Source organism: Pseudonaja textilis, unplaced genomic scaffold (genome assembly GCF_049901715.1).
Source record: "Pseudonaja textilis isolate UNSWEBS1 unplaced genomic scaffold, rPseTex1.2 PTEXSCF20, whole genome shotgun sequence".
Taxonomy (NCBI): Eukaryota; Metazoa; Chordata; class Lepidosauria; order Squamata; family Elapidae; genus Pseudonaja; species Pseudonaja textilis.
In genome coordinates this window covers 1-19,680 of record NW_028262864.1, presented here as the reverse complement: position 1 = coordinate 19,680, position 19,680 = coordinate 1, and positions in this window count along the sequence as shown.

The window sequence follows — 19,680 nt, the reverse complement described above, 5'->3', positions numbered from 1 at the left end:
ATCATTTTCATGTTCTATGGGATGGAAAACATTGGAAAATCCACATGATTTTCGTAAAGTGCGAGCTTTTCCTGTGGAGTTATCCCAAGGCATATTTCAAAATGGAAGGTAGAATTCTAATTTAGTAGGAATACATAACTTTGAAGCAGAGCTCGGATTTCAAAATAAGATCATTTTCATGTTCTATGGGATGGAAAACATGGAAAATCCACATGATTTTCGAGTGCGAGCTTTTCATGTGGATCTTATCCCAAGGCATATTTCAAAATGGAAGGTAGAATTCAATTTAGTAGGAATACATAACTTTTGAAGCAGAGCTCGGATTTCAAAATTAAGCTCATTTTCATGTTCTATGGGTGGAAAACATTGAAAATCCACATGATTTTCAAAGTAGACTTTTCCTGTGGAGTTATCCCAAGGCATATTTCAAAATGGAAGGTAGAATTCAATTTAGTAGGAATACATAACTTTTGAAGCAGAGCTCGGATTTCAAAAATAAGATCATTTTCATGTTCTATGGGATGGAAAACATGGAAAATCCACAAGATTTTCGTGATGCGAGCTTTTCCTGGGAGTTATCCCAAGGCATATTTCAAAATGGAAGGTAGAATTCAATTTAGTAGGAATACATAACTTTGAAGCAGAGCTCGGATTTCAAAATTAAGCTCATTTTCATGTTCTATGGGTGGAAAACATTGAAAATCCACATGATTTTCTAGTAGAGCTTTTCCTGTGGAGTTATCCCAAGGCATATTTCAAAATGGAAGGTAGAATTCAATTTAGTAGGAATACATAACTTTTGAAGCAGAGCTCGATTTCAAAATAAGATCATTTTCAAGTTCTATGGGATGGAAAACATTGAAAATCCACACGATTTTCGTGTGCGAGCTTTTCATGTGGAGTTATCCCAAGGCATATTTCAAAATGGAAGGTAGAGTTCAATTTAGTAGGAATACATAACTTTTGAAGCAGAGCTCGGATTTCAAAATTAAGCTCATTTTCATGTTCTATGGGGTGGAAAACATGGAAAATCCACATGATTTTCGTGTGCTAGCTTTTCCGTGTGAGTTATCCCAAGGCATATTTCAAAATGGAAGGTAGAATTCAATTTAGTAGGAATACATAACTTTTGAAGCAGAGCTCGGATTTCAAAATTAAGCTCATTTTCATGTTCTATGGGTGGAAAACATTGAAAATCCACAAGATTTTCGTGAGTGCGAGCTTTTCATGTGGAGTTGCTCCCAAGGCATATTTCAAAATGGAAGGTAGAATTCAATTTAGTAGGAATACATAACTTTTGAAGCAGAGCTCGATTTCAAAAATAAGATTATTTTCATGTTCTATGGGATGGAAAACATTAAAATCCACATGATTTTCGTGCGAGCTTTTTCATGTGAGTTATCCCAAGGCATATTTCAAAATGGAAGGTAGAATTCAATTTAGTAGGAATACATAACTTTTGAAGCAGAGCTCGGATTTCAAAAATAAGCTCATTTTCATGTTCTATGGGATGGAAAACATTGAAAATCCACACGATTTTCAAGATGCGAGCTTTTCCTGTGGAGTTATCCCAAGGCATATTTCAAAATGGAAGGTAGAATTCAATTTAGTAGGAATACATAACTTTTGAAGCAGAGCTCGATTTCCAAAATAAGATCATTTTCATGTTCTATGGGATGGAAAACATTGGAAAATCCACACGATTTTCGTAAGCGAGCTTTTCCTGTCGAGTTATCCCAAGGCATATTTCAAAATAGAAGGTAGAATTCAATTTAGTAGGAATACATAACTTTTGAAGCAGAGCTCGATTTCAAAAATTAAGCTCATTTTCATGTTCTATGGGATGGAAAACATTGAAAATCCACATGATTTTCGTAGTGCGAGTAGCTTTTCCTGTGGAGTTATCCCAAGGCATATTTCAAAATGGAAGGTAGAATTCAATTTAGTAGGAATACATAACTTTTGAAGCAGAGCTCGGATTTCCAAAATAAGATCATTTTCATGTTCTATGGGATGGAAAACATTGAAAATCCACATGATTTTCGCAAGTAGCTTTTCATGTGATCTTATCCCAAGGCATATTTCAAAATGGAAGGTAGAATTCAATTTAGTAGGAATACATAACTTTTGAAGCAGAGCTCGGATTTCAAAATTAAGATCATTTTCATGTTCTATGGGATGGAAAACATTGAAAATCCACATGATTTTCGGAAAAGTAGCTTTTCCTGTGAGTTGCCCCAAGGCATATTTCAAAATGGAAGGTAGAATTCAATTTAGTAGAATACATAACTTTTGAAGCAGAGCTCGGATTTCAAAATTAAGATCATTTTCATGTTCTATGGGTGGAAAAACATGGAAAATCCACACGATTTTCGTGGCGTAGCTTTTCCTGTCAAGTTATCCCAAGGCATATTTCAAAATGGAAGGTAGAATTCAATTTAGTAGGAATACATAACTTTTGAAGCAGAGCTCGGATTTCAAAAATAAGATCTATTTTCATGTTCTATGGGTGGAAAACATTGAAAATCCACACATTTTCGAAATGGCGAGCTTTTCCTGTGGAGTTATCCCAAGGCATATTTCAAAATGGAAGGTAGAATTCAATTTAGTAGGAATACATAACTTTTGAAGCAGAGCTCGGATTTCCAAAATAAGATCATTTTCATGTTCTATGGGATGGAAAACATTGAAAATCCACACGATTTTCGAGTGCGAGCTTTTCCTGTGGATCTTATCCCAAGGCATATTTCAAAATGGAAGGTAGAATTCAATTTAGTAGGAATACATAACTTTGAAGCAGAGCTCGGATTTCAAAATTAAGCTTCATTTTCATGTTCTATGGGTGGAAAACATGGAAAATCCACATGATTTTCGAGTGCGAGCTTTTCCTGTGATCTTATCACAAGGCATATTTCAAAATGGAAGGTAGAATTCAATTTAGTAGGAATAGATAACTTTGAAGCAGAGCTCGGATTTCAAAATTAAGCTCATTTTCATGTTCTATGGGATGGAAAACATTGAAAATCCACAAGATTTTCGTGCGAGCTTTTCCTGTCGGAGTTATCCCCAAGGCATATTTCAAAATGGAAGGTAGAATTCAATTTAGTAGGAATACATAACTTTTGAAGCAGAGCTCGGATTTCAAAATTAAGATCATTTTCATTTTTTATGGGGTGGAAACCCTAGAAAATCCACAAGATTTTCGTGTGCTAGCTTTTCATGTGGAGTTATCCCAAGGCATATTTCAAAATGGAAGGTAGAATTCAATTTAGTAGGAATACATAACTTTTGAAGCAGAGCTCGGATTTCAAAATTAAGATCATTTTCATGTTCTATGGGGTGGAAAACATTGGAAAAATCCACATGATTTTCGTGAAAGCGAGCTTTTCCGTGGAGTTATCCCAAGGCATATTTCAAAATGGAAGGTAGAATTCAATTTAGTAGGAATACATAACTTTTGAAGCAGAGCTCGATTTCAAAATTAAGCTCATTTTCATGTTCTATGGGATGGAAAACATTGAAAATCCACATGATTTTCGTAGTGCGAGCTTTTCCTGTGGAGTTATCCCAAGGCATATTTCAAAATGGAAGGTAGAATTCAATTTAGTAGGAATACATAACTTTTGAAGCAGAGCTCGGATTTCAAAAATAAGATCATTTTCATGTTCTATGGGATGGAAAATATTGAAAATCCACAGATTTTCGTGCGAGCTTTTCATGTGGAGTTGCCCCAAGGCATATTTCAAAATGGAAGGTAGAATTCAATTTAGTAGGAATACATAACTTTTGAAGCAGAGCCTCGGATTTCAAAATAAGATCATTTTCATGTTCTATGGGATGGAAAACATTGAAAATCCACATGAATTTTCGAAAGTGCGAGCTTTTCATGTGATCTTATCACAAGGCATATTTCAAAATGGAAGGTAGAATTCAATTTAGTAGGAATACATAACTTTTGAAGCAGAGCTCGGATTTCAAAATTAAGCTCATTTTCATGTTCTATGGGGTGGAAAACATGGAAAATCCACATGATTTTCGTAAAGTGCGAGCTTTTCCTGTGGAGTTATCCCAAGGCATATTTCAAAATGGAAGGTAGAATTCAATTTAGTAGGAATACATAACTTTTGAAGCAGAGCTCGGATTTCAAAAATAAGATCATTTTCATGTTCTATGAGGTGGAAAACATTGAAAATCCACACGATTTTCGTTGCGTAGCTTTTCATGTGAGTTATCCCAAGGCATATTTCAAAAATGGAAGGTAGAATTCAATTTAGTAGGAATACATAACTTTTGAAGCAGAGCTCTTGATTTCAAAATTAAGATCATTTTCATGTTCTATGGGTGGAAAACATTGAAAATCCACACATGATTTTCGAAAGTGCGCAGCTTTTCATGTGAGTTATCCCAAGGCATATTTCAAAATGGAAGGTAGAATTCAATTTAGTAGGAATACATAACTTTTGAAGCAGAGCTCGGATTTCAAAATTAAGGCTCATTTTCATGTTCTATGGGATGGAAAACATTGGAAAATCCACATGATTTTCGTAAAGCGAGCTTTTCCTGTGGAGTTATCCCAAGGCATATTTCAAAATAGAAGGTAGAATTCAATTTAGTAGGAATACATAACTTTTGAAGCAGAGCTCGGATTTCAAAAATAAGATCATTTTCATGTTCTATGGATGGAAAACATTGAAAATCCACACGATTTTCGTCAAAGCGAGCTTTTCATATGTGAGTTATCACAAGGCATATTTCAAAATGGAAGGTAGAATTCAATTTAGTAGGAATACATAACTTTTGAAGCAGAGCTCGGATTTCAAAAATTAAGCTCATTTTCATGTTCTATGGGTGGAAAACATGGAAAATCCACATGATTTTCGTGTGCTAGAGCTTTTCATGTGATCTTATCACAAGGCATATTTCAAAATGGAAGGTAGAATTCAATTTAGTAGGAATACATAACTTTGAAGCAGAGCTCGGATTTCAAAAATAAGATTATTTTCATGTTCTATGGGTGGAAAACATTGAAAATCCACATGATTTTCGTATGCGAGCTTTTCCTGTGGAGTTATCCCAAGGCATATTTCAAAAATGGAAGGTAGAATTCAATTTAGTAGGAATACATATACTTTTGAAGCAGAGCTCGATTTCAAAAATTAAGCTCATTTTCATGTTCTATGGGGTGGAAAACATTAGAAAATCCACACAGAATTTTCAAAAGTGAGCTTTTCATGTGGAGTTATCCCAAGGCATATTTCAAAATGGAAGGTAGAATTCAATTTAGTAGGAATACATAACTTTTGAAGCAGAGCTCGGATTTCAAAAATAAGATCATTTTCATGTTCTATGGGATGGAAAACATTGAAAATCCACACGATTTTCCTGCTGAAGCAGCTTTTCCTGTCGAGTTGTCCCAAGGCATATTTCAAAATAGAAGGTAGAATTCAATTTAGTAGGAATACATAACTTTGGAAGCAGAGCCTTGATTTCCAAAATAAGATCATTTTCATGTTCTATGGGTGGAAAACATTGAAAATCCACAAGATTTTCGTGGTGCGAGCTTTTCCTGTGGAGTTATCCCAAGGCATATTTCAAAATGGAAGGTAGAATTCAATTTAGTAGGAATACATAACTTTTGAAGCAGAGCTCGGATTTCAAAATTAAGATCATTTTCATGTTCTATGGGGTGGAAAACATTGAAAATCCACATGATTTTCTAGTAAGTAGCTTTTCCTGTGGAGTTATCCCAAGGCATATTTCAAAATGGAAGGTAGAATTCAATTTAGTAGGAATACATAACTTTTGAAGCAGAGCTCGGATTTCAAAATAAGATCATTTTCATGTTCTATGGGATGGAAAACATTGAAAATCCACACGATTTTCGAAAGCGAGCTTTTCCTGTGAGTTGCCCCAAGGCATATTTCAAAATGGAAGGTAGAATTCAATTTAGTAGGAATACATAACTTTTGAAGCAGAGCTCGGATTTCAAAATTAAGCTCATTTTCATGTTCTATGGGGGGAAAACATGGAAAATCCACATGATTTTCGGTGCGAGCTTTTCCTGTGATCTATCCCAAGGCATATTTCAAAATGAAGGTAGAATTCAATTTAGTAGGAATACATAACTTTTGAAGCAGAGCTCGGATTTCAAAAATAAGATCATTTTCATGTTCTATGGGTGGAAAACATTGAAAATCCACAAGATTTTCGTATGCGAGCTTTTCCTGTGGAGTTATCCCAAGGCATATTTCAAAATGGAAGGTAGAATTCAATTTAGTAGAATACATAACTTTTGAAGCAGAGCTCGGATTTCCAAAATAAGATCATTTTCATGTTCTATGGGATGGAAAACATTGAAAATCCACACGATTTTCGTGGTGCGAGCTTTTCCTGTCGAGTTGCCCCAAGGCATATTTCAAAATAGAAGGTAGAATTCAATTTAGTAGGAATACATAACTTTTGAAGCAGAGCTCGGATTTCAAAATTAAGCTCATTTTCATGTTCTATGGGATGGAAAACATTGAAAATCCACATGATTTTCAAGTGCGAGCTTTTCATGTGATCTTATCACAAGGCATATTTCAAAATGGAAGGTAGAATTCAATTTAGTAGGAATACATAACTTTTGAAGCAGAGCTCGGATTTCAAAATAAGATCATTTTCATGTTCTATGGGATGGAAAACATTGAAAATCCACACATTTTCGGAGTGCGAGCTTTTCATGTGATCTGTATCCCAAGGCATATTTCAAAATGGAAGGTAGAATTCAATTTAGTAGGAATACATAACTTTTGAAGCAGAGCTTTGATTTCAAAAATAAGATCATTTTCATGTTCTATGGGTGGAAAACATGGAAAATCCACATGATTTTCGAGTGCGAGCTTTTCATGTGGAGTTATCCTAAGGCATATTTCAAAATGGAAGGTAGAATTCAGTTTAGTAGGAATACATAACTTTTGAAGCAGAGCTCGGATTTCAAAATTAAGCTCATTTTCATGTTCTATGGGATGGAAAACATTGAAAATCCACACGATTTTCGTGCGAGCTTTTCCTGTGGAGTTATCCCAAGGCATATTTCAAAATGGAAGGTAGAATTCAATTTAGTAGGAATACATAACTTTTGAAGCAGAGCTCGGATTTCCAAAATAAGATTATTTTCATGTTCTATGGGGTGAAAACATGGAAAATCCACATGATTTTCGTGTGCGAGCTTTTCATGTGGAGTTATCCCAAGGCATATTTCAAAATGGAAGGTAGAATTCAATTTAGTAGGAATACATAACTTTTGAAGCAGAGCTCGGATTTCAAAAATTAAGCTCATTTTCATGTTCTATGATGGAAAACATTGAAAATCCACACAATTTTCGAAAAGTGCGAGCTTTTCATGTGAGTTATCCCAAGGCATATTTCAAAAATGGAAGGTAGAATTCAATTTAGTAGGAATACATAACTTTTGAAGCAGAGCTCGATTTCCAAAATAAGATCATTTTCATGTTCTATGGGATGGAAAACATTGAAAATCCACACACTGATTTTCGTAGCGAGCTTTTCCTGTCGAGTTAATCTCCTCAAGGCATATTTCAAAATGGAAGGTAGAATTCAATTTAGTAGGAATACATAACTTTTGAAGCAGAGCTCGATTTCAAAATTAAGCTCATTTTCATGTTCTATGGGTGGAAAACATGAAAATCCACATGATTTTCGTAGCAAGAGCTTTTCCTGTGGAGTTCTCCCAAGGCATATTTCAAAATGGAAGGTAGAATTCAATTTAGTAGGAATACATAACTTTTGAAGCAGAGCTCAGATTTCAAAAATAAGATTATTTTCATGTTCTATGGGGTGGAAAACATGGAAAATCCACATGATTTTCAAGTGCGAGCTTTTCCTGTCGAGTTGCCCCAAGGCATATTTCAAAATGGAAGGTAGAATTCAATTTAGTAGGAATACATAACTTTTGGAAGCAGAGCTCGGATTTCAAAATTAAGCTCATTTTCATGTTCTATGGGTGGAAAACATGGAAAATCCACATGATTTTCGTGAAGCGAGCTTTTCCTGTGGAGTTATCCCAAGGCATATTTCAAAATGGAAGGTAGAATTCAATTTAGTAGGAATACATAACTTTTGAAGCAGAGCTCGGATTTCAAAATAAGATCATTTTCAAGTTCTATGGGATGGAAAACATTGAAAATCCACAAGATTTTCAGTGCGTAGCTTTTCATGTGGAGTTATCCCAAGGCATATTTCAAAATGGAAGGTAGAATTCAATTTAGTAGGAATACATAACTTTTGAAGCAGAGCTCGGATTTCAAAATTAAGCTCATTTTCATGTTCTATGGGATGGAAAACATTGAAAATCCACACATTTTCGCAAAGTGCTAGCTTTTCCTGTGGAGTTATCCCAAGGCATACTTCAAAATGGAAGGTAGAATTCAATTTAGTAGGAATACATAACTTTGAAACAGAGCTCGGATTTCCAAAATAAGATCATTTTCATGTTCTATGGGATGGAAAACATTGAAAATCCACACGATTTTCGAGTGCGAGCTTTTCATGTGATCTTATCAAAAGGCATATTTCAAAATGGAAGGTAGAATTCAATTTAGTAGGAATACATAACTTTTGAAGCAGAGCTCGGATTTCAAAATTAAGATCATTTTCATGTTTTATGGGGTGGAAAACATTGAAAATCCACATGATTTTCGAAAGTGAGCTTTTCATGTGATCTTATCACAAGGCATATTTCAAAATGGAAGGTAGAATTCAATTTAGTAGGAATACATAACTTTTGAAGCAGAGCTCGGATTTCAAAATAAGCTCATTTTCATGTTCTATGGGATGGAAAACATTGAAAATCCACACGATTTTCGTAAGTGAGCTTTTCCTGTGAGTTATCCCAAGGCATATTTCAAAATGGAAGGTAGAATTCAATTTAGTAGGAATACATAACTTTTGAAGCAGAGCTCTGATTTCAAAAATAAGATCATTTTCATGTTTTATGAGGGTGAAACCCTTGAAAATCCACAGATTTTCGAGTGCGAGCTTTTCATGTGGAGTTATCACAAGGCATATTTCAAAATGGAAGGTAGAATTCAATTTAGTAGGAATACATAACTTTTGAAGCAGAGCCCGGATTTCCAAAATAAGATCATTTTCATGTTCTATGGGGTGGAAAATATTGAAAATCCACACGATTTTCGTAAAGTGCGAGCTTTTCCTGTCGAGTTATCCCAAGGCATATTTCAAAATGGAAGGTAGAATTCAATTTAGTAGGAATACATAACTTTTGAAGCAGAGCTCGGATTTCAAAAAGAAGCTCATTTTCATGTTCTATGGGTGGAACATTGAAAATCCACAAGATTTTCGTCATGCGAGCTTTTCATGTGGAGTTATCCCAAGGCATATTTCAAAATGGAAGGTAGAAGTCAATTTAGTAGCAATACATAACTTTTGAAGCAGAGCTCGGATTTCAAAAATTGAGATTCATTTTCATGTTTATGGGTGGAAAACATGGAAAATCCACATGATTTTCGAGTGCGAGCTTTTCATGTGAGTTATCCCAAGGCATATTTCAAAATGGAAGGTAGAATTCAATTTAGTAGGAATACATAACTTTTGAAGCAGAGCTCGGATTTCAAAATTAAGATCATTTTCATGTTCTATGGGTGGAAAACATTGAAAATCCACACGATTTTCGTGTGCGAGCTTTTCCTGTCGAGTTATCCCAAGGCATATTTCAAAATAGAAGGTAGAATTCAATTTAGTAGGAATACATAACTTTTGAAGCAGAGCTCGGATTTCCAAAATAAGATTCATTTTCATGTTCTATGGGATGGAAAACATTGAAAATCCACATGATTTTCGTAAGCGAGCTTTTCATGTGGGAGTTATCCCAAGGCATATTTCAAAATGGAAGGTAGAATTCAATTTAGTAGGGAATACATAACTTTTGAAGCAGAGCTCGGATTTCAAAATTAAGCTCATTTTCATGTTCTATGGGTGGAAAACATTGAAAATCCACATGATTTTCGAGTACGAGCTTTTCATGTGGATCTTATCACAAGGCATATTTCAAAATGGAAGGTAGAATTCAATTTAGTAGGAATACATAACTTTTGAAGCAGAGCTCGGATTTCCAAAATTAAGCTCATTTTCATGTTCTATGGGGTGGAAAACATTGAAAATCCACATGATTTTCAAGTGCGAGCTTTTCCTGTCGAGTTGCCCCAAGGCATATTTCAAAATGGAAGGTAGAATTCAATTTAGTAGGAATACATAACTTTTGAAGCAGAGCTCGATTTCAAAAATTAAGATCATTTTCATTTTTCTATGGGTGGAAAATTGCATAAAATCCACAAGATTTTCGTGTGCGAGCTTTTCATGTGGAGTTCTCCCAAGGCATATTTCAAAATAGAAGGTAGAATTCAATTTAGTAGGAATACATAACTTTTGAAGCAGAGCTCGGATTTCAAAAATAAGATCATTTTCATGTTCTATGGGTGGAAAACATTGGAAAATCCACATGATTTTCGAGTGCGAGCTTTTCCTGTCGAGTTATCCCAAGGCATATTTCAAAATGGAAGGTAGAATTCAATTTAGTAGGAATACATAACTTTTGAAGCAGAGCTCGGATTTCAAAAATAAGATCATTTTCATGTTCTATGGGGTGGAAAACATTGAAAATCCACATGATTTTCGAAAGTATCGAGCTTTTCATGTGGAGTTATCACAAGGCATATTTCAAAATGGAAGGTAGAATTCAATTTAGTAGGAATACATAACTTTTGAAGCAGAGCCTCGGATTTCAAAATTAAGCTCATTTTCATGTTCTATGGGTGGAAAACATTGAAAATCCACATGATTTTCAAGTGCGAGCTTTTCATGTGATCTTATCCCAAGGCATATTTCAAAATGGAAGGTAGAATTCAATTTAGTAGGAATACATAACTTTTGAAGCAGAGCTCGGATTTCCAAAAAGAAGATCATTTTCATGTTCTATGGGATGGAAAACATTGAAAATCCACACATTTTCGTGGTGCGAGCTTTTCATGGGAGTTATCCCAAGGCATATTTCAAAATGGAAGGTAGAATTCAATTTAGTAGGAATACATAACTTTTGAAGCAGAGCTCGGATTTCAAAAATAAGATCATTTTCATGTTCTATGGGTGGAAAATATCAGAAAATCCACATGATTTTCGTGGTGCGAGCTTTTCATGTGATCTTATCATAGGCATATTTCAAAATGGAAGGTAGAATTCAATTTAGTAGGAATACATAACTTTTGAAGCAGAGCTCGGATTTCAAAAATAAGATCATTTTCATGTTCTATGGGGTGGAAAATATGGAAAATCCACATGATTTTCGCAGTGCGAGCTTTTCATGTGGATCTTATCACAAGGCATATTTCAAAATGGAAGGTAGAATTCAATTTAGTAGGAATACATAACTTTTGAAGCAGAGCTCGGATTTCAAAATTAAGCTCATTTTCATGTTCTATGGGGTGGAAAACATGGAAAAATCCACATGATTTTCGAGTGCGTAGCTTTTCATGTGATCTTATCACCAAGGCATATTTCAAAATGGAAGGTAGAATTCAATTTAGTAGGAATACATAACTTTTGGAAGCAGAGCTCGATTTCCAAAATTAAGCTCATTTTCATGTTCTATGGGTGGAAAAATATGGAAAATCCACAGATTTTCGGGTGCAAAGCAGCTTTTCCTGTGGAGTTATCCCAAGGCATATTTCAAAATGGAAGGTAGAATTCAATTTAGTAGGAATACATAACTTTTGAAGCAGAGCTCGGATTTCCAAAATAAGATCATTTTCATGTTCTGTGGATGGAAAACATTGAAAATCCACACAATTTTCGTGTGCGAGCTTTTCCTGTCAGAGTTGCTCCCAAGGCATATTTCAAAATAGAAGGTAGAATTCAATTTAGTAGGAATACATAACTTTTGAAGCAGAGCTCGATTTCAAAAATAAGATCATTTTCATGTTCTATGGGTGGAAAACATTGAAAATCCACATGATTTTCGCAGAAGTGCGAGCTTTTCATGTCGAGTTATCCCAAGGCATATTTCAAAATGGAAGGTAGAATTCAATTTAGTAGGAATACATAACTTTTGAAGCAGAGCTCGGATTTCAAAATTAAGCTCATTTTCATGTTCTTTATGGTGGAAAACATGAAAATCCACATGATTTTCGTGGTGCGTAGCTTTTCCTGTGGAGTTGCCCCAAGGCATATTTCAAAATGGAAGGTAGAATTCAATTTAGTAGGAATACATAACTTTTGAAGCAGAGCTCGGATTTCAAAAATAAGATCATTTTCATGTTCTATGGGGTGGAAAATATGAAAATCCACATGATTTTCGTGAGTGTGAGCTTTTCATGTGGAGTTGCTCCCAAGGCATATTTCAAAATGGAAGGTAGAATTCAATTTAGTAGGAATACATAACTTTTGGAAGCAGAGCTCTGATTTCAAAATTAAGCTCATTTTCATGTTCTATGGGTGGAAAACATGGAAAATCCACATGATTTTCGTGTGCGAGCTTTTCCTGTGGAGTTATCCCAAGGCATATTTCAAAATGGAAGGTAGAATTCAATTTAGTAGGAATACATAACTTTTGAAGCAGAGCTCGGATTTCAAAAATAAGATCATTTTCATGTTCTATGGGATGGAAAACATTGAAAATCCACATGATTTTCAAGTGCGCAGCTTTTCATGTGATCTATATCACAAGGCATATTTCAAAATGGAAGGTAGAATTCAATTTAGTAGGAATACATAACTTTTTGAAGCAGAGCTCGATTTCAAAATTAAGCTCATTTTCATGTTCTATGGTGGAAAACATGGAAAATCCACATGATTTTCATGTGGTGAAGAGCTTTTCCTGTGGAGTTATCCTAAGGCATATTTCAAAATGGAAGGTAGAATTCAATTTAGTAGGAATACATAACTTTTGAAGCAGAGCTCGGATTTCCAAAATAAGATCATTTTCATGTTCTATGGGATGGAAAACATTGAAAATCCACAAGATTTTCGTGTGCGAGCTTTTCATGTCGAGTCTTATCCCAAGGCATATTTCAAAATGGAAGGTAGAATTCAATTTAGTAGGAATACATAACTTTGAAGCAGAGCTCGGATTTCAAAAATAAGATCATTTTCATGTTCTATGGGTGGAAAACATTGAAAATCCACATGATTTTCGTATGCGAGCTTTTCATGTGATCTTATCACAAGGCATATTTCAAAATGGAAGGTAGAATTCAATTTAGTAGAATACATAACTTTTGAAGCAGAGCTCAGATTTCAAAATTAAGCTCATTTTCATGTTCTATGGGATGGAAAACATTGAAAATCCACATGATTTTCAAGTGCGAGCTTTTCCTGTGGAGTTATCCAAGGCATATTTCAAAATGGAAGGTAGAATTCAATTTAGTAGGAATACATAACTTTTGAAGCAGAGCTCGGATTTCAAAAATAAGATCATTTTCATGTTCTATGGGATGGAAAACATTGAAAATCCACACTTTTCGTGTGCGAGCTTTTCATGTGAGTTATCCCAAGGCATATTTCAAAATGGAAGGTAGAATTCAATTTAGTAGGAATACATAACTTTTGAAGTAGAGCTCAGATTTCAAAATTAAGATTATTTTCATGTTTTATGGGGTGGAAAACATGGAAAATCCACATGATTTTCGAAAGTGCGAGCTTTTCATGTGATCTTATCACAAGGCATATTTCAAAATGGAAGGTAGAATTCAATTTAGTAGGAATACATAACTTTTGAAGCAGAGCTCGATTTCAAAATTAAGCTCATTTTCATGTTCTATGGGTGGAAAAACATGGAAAATCCACATGATTTTCGTGCGAGCTTTTCCTGTGAGTTATCCCAAGGCATATTTCAAAATGGAAGGTAGAATTCAATTTAGTAGGAATACATAACTTTTGAAGCAGAGCTCGGATTTCAAAAATAAGATCATTTTCATGTTCTATGGGATGGAAAACATTGAAAATCCACACATTTTCGTAAAGTGCGAGCTTTTCCTGTCTGAGTTGCCCCAAGGCATATTTCAAAATGGAAGGTAGAATTCAATTTAGTAGGAATACATAACTTTTGGAAGCAGAGCTCGATTTCAAAAAATTAAGCTCATTTTCATGTTCTATGGTGGAAAACATGGAAAATCCACATGATTTTCGTGGTGCGTAGCTTTTCCTGTGAGTTATCCCAAGGCATATTTCAAAATGGAAGGTAGAATTCAATTTAGTAGGAATACATAACTTTGAAGCAGAGCTCGGATTTCAAAAGAAGATCATTTTCATTTCTATGGGTGGAAAACATTGAAAATCCACAAGATTTTCGTGGTGCGTAGCTTTTCATGTGAGTTATCCCAAGGCATATTTCAAAATGGAAGGTAGAAGTCAATTTAGTAGCAATACATAACTTTTGAAGCAGAGCTCAGATTTCAAAATAAGATTATTTTCATGTTTATGGTGGAAAACATGAAAATCCACATGATTTTCGAGTGCAGCTTTTCATGTGGATCTTATCACAAGGCATATTTCAAAATGGAAGGTAGAATTCAATTTAGTAGGAATACATAACTTTTGAAGCAGAGCTCGGATTTCAAAATTAAGCTCATTTTCATGTTCTATGGGTGGAAAACATGGAAAATCCACATGATTTTCGTGTGCGAGCTTTTCCTGTGGAGTTATCCCAAGGCATATTTCAAAATGGAAGGTAGAATTCAATTTAGTAGGAATACATAACTTTTGAAGCAGAGCTCGGATTTCAAAAAGAAGATCATTTTCATGTTCTATGGGGTGGAAAACATTGAAAATCCACACATTTTCGTAAAGTGCGAGCTTTTCATGTGGAGTTATCCCAAGGCATATTTCAAAATGGAAGGTAGAATTCAATTTAGTAGGAATACATAACTTTTGAAGCAGAGCTCGATTTCAAAATTAAGCTCATTTTCATGTTCTATGGGGTGGAAAACATGGAAAATCCACATGATTTTCGGGGTAGCGTAGCTTTTCCTGTGAGTTATCCAAGGCATATTTCAAAATGGAAGGTAGAATTCAATTTAGTAGGAATACATAACTTTGAAGCAGAGCTCGGATTTCAAAAATAAGCTCATTTTCATGTTCTATGGGATGGAAAACATGGAAAATCCACACGATTTTCGTATGCGAGCTTTTCCTGTGAGTTATCCCAAGGCATATTTCAAAATGGAAGGTAGAATTCAATTTAGTAGGAATACATAACTTTTGAAGCAGAGCTCGGATTTCCAAAATTAAGATCATTTTCATGTTCTATGGGATGGAAAACATTGAAAATCCACATGATTTTCGAAGTGCGAGCTTTTCATGTGATCTTATCACAAGGCATATTTCAAAATGGAAGGTAGAATTCAATTTAGTAGGAATACATAACTTTTGAAGCAGAGCTCGGATTTCAAAAATAAGCTCATTTTCATGTTCTATGGGATGGAAAACATTGAAAATCCACACGATTTTCGTAGTGCGAGCTTTTCCTGTGGAGTTATCCCCAAGGGCATATTTCAAAATGGAAGGTAGAATTCAATTTAGTAGGAATACATAACTTTTTGAAGCAGAGCTCGATTTCAAAATAAGATCATTTTCATGTTCTATGGGTGGAAAACATGAAAATCCACATGATTTTCGAAAGTGCGAGCTTTTCTATGTGATCTTATCACAAGGCATATTTCAAAATGGAAGGTAGAATTCAATTTAGTAGGAATACATAACTTTTTTGAAGCAGAGCTCGGATTTCAAAATTAAGCTCATTTTCATGTTCTATGGGTGGAAAACATTGAAAATCCACACATTTTCGAAAAAGTGACATGGAGCTTTTCATGTGATCTTATCACAAGGCATATTTCAAAATGGAAGGTAGAATTCAATTTAGTAGGAATACATAACTTTTTGAAGCAGAGCTCGGATTTCCAAAATAAGATCATTTTCATGTTCTATGGGATGGAAAATATTGAAAATCCAAGTATGATTTTCGTATGCGTAGCTTTTCCTGTCGAGTTGCCCCAAGGCATATTTCAAAATAGAAGGTAGAATTCAATTTAGTAGGAATACATAACTTTTGAAGCAGAGCTCTTGATTTCAAAATTAAGATCATTTTCATTTTCTATGGGTGGAAAACATTGAAAATCCACAAGATTTTCGTAAAGATAGCTTTTCCTGTGGAGTTATCCCAAGGCATATTTTAAAATGGAAGGTAGAATACAATTTAGTAGGAATACATAACTTTTGAAGCAGAGCTCGGATTTCAAAATTAAGCTCATTTTCATGTTCTATTGTGGAGAATATGGGAAAATCCACACACTTTTTCAAAGCGAGCTTTTCCTGTCAAGTTGCCCCAAGGCATATTTCCATTTTCATGTTCTATGGGGCTGGAAAACATTGAAAATCCACATGATTTTCGAAAATGCGAGCTTTTCATGTGATCTTATCACAAGGCATATTTCAAAATGGAAGGTAGAATCAATTTAGTAGGAATACATAACTTTGAAGCAGAGCTCGGATTTCCAAAATTAAGCTCATTTTCATGTTCTATGGGATGGAAAACATTGAAAATCCTACACGATTTTCGTGCTGCAGAGCTTTTCCTGTGGAGTTGCCCCAAGGCATATTTCAAAATGGAAGGTAGAATTCAATTTAGTAGGAATACATAACTTTTTTGAAGTAGAGCTCGATTTGTAAAAATAAGATTATTTTCATTTTTTATGGGGTGGAAAACATTGAAAATCCACATGATTTTCGTGTAGCGAGCTTTTCATGTGGAGTTATCCTGGGCAAGGCATATTTCAAAATGGAAGGTAGAATTCAATTTAGTAGGAATACATAACTTTTGAAGCAGAGCTCGGATTTCAAAATTAAGCTTGATTTTCATGTTCTTATGGGATGGAAAACATTGAAAATCCACATTTTCCTAATGTAGCGAGCTTTTCCTGTGGAGTTATCCCAAGGCATATTTCAAAAATGGAAGGTAGAATTCAATTTAGTAGGAATACATAACTTTCTTGAAGCAGAGCTCGGATTTCCAAAATAAGATCATTTTCATGTTCTATGTGGATGGAAAACATTGAAAATCCACACACTTTTCGTGCGAGCTTTTCCTGTGGAGTTGCCCCAAGGCATATTTCAAAATAGAAGGTAGAATTCAATTTAGTAGGAATACATAACTTTTGAAGCAGAGCTCGGATTTCAAAATTCAAGATCATTTTCATTTTTATGGGTGGAAAGATTAGAAAATCCACATGATTTTCCTAAAGTGCGAGCTTTTTCATGTGGATCTTATCATAAAGGCATATTTCAAAATGGAAGGTAGAATACAATTTAGTAGGAATACATAACTTTTGAAGCAGAGCTCGGATTTCAAAAAATTAAGCTCATTTTCATGTTCTATGGGGGTGGAGAACATGGAAAATCCATATGATTTTCGAGTGCGTAGCTTTTCATGTGATCTTATCACAAGGCATATTTTCAAAATGGAAGGTAGAATTCAATTTAGTAGGAATACATAACTTTTGAAGCAGAGCTCGGATTTCAAAATTAAGCTCATTTTCATGTTCTATGGGATGGAAAATATGGAAAATCCACATGATTTTCATGTGCAAAGTAGCTTTTCCTGTGGAGTTATCCCAAGGCATATTTCAAAATAGAAGGTAGAATTCAATTTAGTAGGAATACATAACTTTTGAAGCAGAGCTCGGATTTCAAAATTAAGCTCATTTTCAAGTTCTATGGGATGGAAAACATTGAAAATCCACACGATTTTCGTAAAAGTAGCTTTTCATGTGGAGTTATCCCAAGGCATATTTCAAAATGGAAGGTAGAATTCAATTTAGTAGGAATACATAACTTTTGAAGTAGATCTTCAGATTTCAAAAATTAAGCCTGATTTTCATGTTCTATGGGTGGAAAACATGGAAAACTCACATGATTTTCGAAAAAGAGCTTTTCCTGTGGATCTTATGTTCACAAGGCATATTTCAAAATGGAAGGTAGAATTCAATTTAGTAGGAATACATAACTTTTGAAGCAGAGCTCGATTTCAAAATTAAGTTTCTCATTTTTCATGTTCTATGGGATGGAAAAGATTGAAAATCCACATGACTTTCGTAAAGTAGCTTTTCCTGTCGAAAGTTGCAACAAGGCATGTTTCAAAATATGTAGAATTCAATTTAGTAGGGAATACATAATCTTTTGAAGCAGAGCTGTCGGATTTCAAAAAGAAGATCATTTTCATTTTTATGGTGAACCCCATGCCACAAGATTTTCAGCCAGTAGCTGATGGGAGTTATCTGCGAAGGTATAAAGATATTTCAAAATGGAAGGTAGAATTCAATTCTAGTAGGAATACATAACTTTTGGAAGCAGAGCTCGGATTTCAAAAAGAAGATTATTTTCATGTTTTATGGGGTGGAAAACATTGGAAAATCCACATGATTTTCGGTGCTGTAGCTTTTCATGGATCTTATCCCAAGGCATATTTTAAAATGGAAGGTAGAATTCAATTTAGTAGGAATACATAACTTTTGAAGCAGAGCTCGGATTTCAAAATTAAGCTCATTTTCATGTTCTATGGGATGGAAAACATTGCAAACCACATTTATTTCACGATGTACGAGCTTTTCCTGTGGTCTTATCCTAAGGCATATTTCAAAATGGAAGGTAGAATTCAATTTAGTAGGAATACAAAATTAAGCCTAACTTTTGAAGCAGAGCTCGGATTTCCAAAATTAAGCTGATATTTTCATGTTCTATGGGATGGAAAACATCCGAAAATCCACATGATTTTCTGTGTAATGCGAGCTTTTCCTGTGGAGGTTATCCTAAGGCATATTTCAAAATGGAAGGTAGAGTTCAATTTAGTAGGAATACATAACTTTGGAAGCAGAGCCGGATTTCCAAATTAAGATCATTTTCATGTTCTATGATGGAAAATATTGAAAATCCACACGACTTTTCGTGGGAAGTAGCTTTTGACTGTCAAGAGTTCCAAGGCATATTTCAAAATAGAAAGGCAGAATTCAATTTAGTAGGAATACATAACTTTTTGGAAGCAGAGCTCAGATTTTCAAAAAGAATTAAGATCATTTTCATTTTCTAAGGGTGAAAACCCTATTGAAAATCCACATGATTTTCGTGTCTGAGCTTTTCCCTGTCAAGTTGCCCCCAAGGCATATTTCAAAATGGAAGGTAGAATTCAATTTAGTAGGAATACATAACTTTTGAAGCAGAGCTCGGATTTCAAAATTAAGCTCATTTTCATGTTCTATGGGATGGAAAACATTGAAAATCCACATGATTTTCGAAGTGCTGAGCTTTTCATGTGATCTTATCATGAGCGCATATTTCAAAAATGGAAGGTAGAATTCAATTTAGTAGGAATACATAACTCTTGAAGCAGAGCTCGGATTTCAAAATTAAGCTGATTTTCATGTTCTATGGGTGGAAAACATATGGAAACCACATGATTTTCATGTAAAAAGCAGCTTTTCCTGTGGAGTTATCCTAAGGCATATTTCAAAATGGAAGGTAGAATTCAATTTAGTAGGAATACATAACTTTTGAAGCAGAGCTCGGATTTCCAAAATTAAGCTCATTTTCATGTTCTATGGGATGGAAAACTATTGAAAA